This window comes from Cyphellophora europaea (assembly GCF_000365145.1).
Source record: "Cyphellophora europaea CBS 101466 unplaced genomic scaffold supercont1.15, whole genome shotgun sequence".
Lineage (NCBI taxonomy): Eukaryota > Fungi > Ascomycota > Eurotiomycetes > Chaetothyriales > Cyphellophoraceae > Cyphellophora > Cyphellophora europaea.
Genome location: NW_008481803.1, coordinates 335,684 through 337,789, shown reverse-complemented (window position 1 = coordinate 337,789; position 2,106 = coordinate 335,684).

Sequence of the window (2,106 nt, the reverse complement as noted above, 5' to 3'; positions counted from 1 at the left end):
CGATCCGGCGGATTGAATGTCTGCTTACACTCTCGCCTTTCAGTCATCCTATTCGAAGTCATCCTATTCGATTGAAGTCCAGCCGAAAGATCTGTTCTATCATACCAAAGCTGTTCGCAGATGTAGCTCATTGGAGCGGGCAGAGAACCGCATTGGCGCAAGCGATCGCGAATGTGTACTGTATTCGGGCCGTCAAGGGAAGCCTACGGAGCCGCCATTAGGTTCAAGCCGAGCGTTCTGAGACAGTGGTGACGACAATAGCAGTCTCCTTGAGCGAGCTGCTCCGGACATTCTGAATCAGTGGCAAGACTATGCTTCAATCTCAACGCATAATCTGACGCTTTGTATTCCCCTCAACATTGAGCCAAGACAAATGCCGCTCCCAAAACTGGTGGATCGGAAGCGGAGCCCCGTCCAATCCATCTTCCATCATAGCGCCTGGACTCGAATCTGTCATCTTGCGCCAGACTTGGGACGCTTTGCGTTTCCACGTCATATCCGTGGTCTCTTTGAGCATATTTTCGATACTACGCCAGGACCTGGTCGCCAGTAGAATTTCATGGCAGGCGAGCGCATATTCCAGGCAATCGAGGAACAGATACCAACATTCAGCTTGCTGCTTACTCTCAAGCTCACTGTACAAGCCGTACTGTAAGTATCGGGAGAATGACCATACCGTCCTCTTCGTGGCACAGTCAACGGAAACCAGGAACCCGCCTCGAGTGGTGAATGTCGCATGCGCCCATCCGGATGGAATGAAGATGACGTTGGTGGAATCAAGCCTGTCAATCAAGCCATATTCCAGAAGAGACATTGTACGAGCTAATTTGGCCTGATTGCCGCGTTCCCGCTGCAGCACTCCCAAGTTATGACAAGACGGGGGAAACAGGATGATGAGCTTCTGGCAGTCCCCCAGAACTGCTGATATGCCATCCATGCCGTAGTCTGCGAACGTCAGCAGGAGTCAAGAGACCGCATACTTACACTACCAATGTGGAGGTCGACGTAGGAATATTGAGGAGTGACGTTGATAACTGGAACTCGCTCGAGCGCGGTGGTCACGTGGCGGTGCAGTTCTGCACAGCTTCCGAATTTCCATCGAGATAGCAGATCTGGAAAGTCGATGCCGATGATGCTCGTCGGATTACGGTTATCCGGGTGCACGAGCTGGGATAGTGCAGATGCAGCCACGAGGGACGGCTGTTCAGATAATTCTTCGCGCTCAAAAACCCGCAGATCAACTCGGTGTCAGTTTGGTATGAACCAGATGACGAAGACTTTACCTTTCTTTGGGGATCTCCAGACATGGGCAAACACTTGATGTTATGTAGGCGGTCCTGTCTGACCCCATGTTCCATTGGCAGGCATAATCCTGGGCATTTCGATGCTGTTTTCTTTGCATAATTCCTGCACGTCTGGGCTGGGGGCGGAAACAAGCGACATGTTGCCGGAGCTCCAATGATCTGGTAAGTGACGACGAAATGCTGGGTCTTGACGGAGGTGATGTAGCATGCCATCTGCTATGGATGTTGTTCGGACATCGTTGTGACGACCGACCGATCTTCTCGTTGGCCGAGGAATCTTGAAACCTTTGACGCGGTGAGCCAGCAGTCTTTGCGAATTTTATCGAGGGTTCTACCTTGCTCACGAAGACAACATGCCCATTCCTTCAATACTGGATGACAATGGATCCGCTCTTGATACTCGGGTTCGCGGATTTTCGCAAGCAGCAGTGGCAGACTGCTGGTTCGACGAGTCAGACTGTCATAGCCAAAGGCAGACACAAAGATGATGAAAGTCTCGATGGAGACATCAAAAGTCCACGACCATATCTCGAGAATGTTGGACCGTGTATGACAAGGGTTTTGGCAACGACGAATAGCATTCTGGATGTTGCGTTCGTAGCGACGGGATCGTAGGTTGGCATTTCTGAGCGTTGCTTTCAGATGCTCAAGATCTTGAGTCATTGGGACGCAATATCGGTTTGTCGTACTCTGCTAATAGGTAGTGCTATAACAGCATGTGCCCTTTATCAGTGTGGTCGCAATTCAATCGCAGTGAATGAGCGGATTTGGTAAGTAAACATGTGGTTGTGTGGCTGTGTGG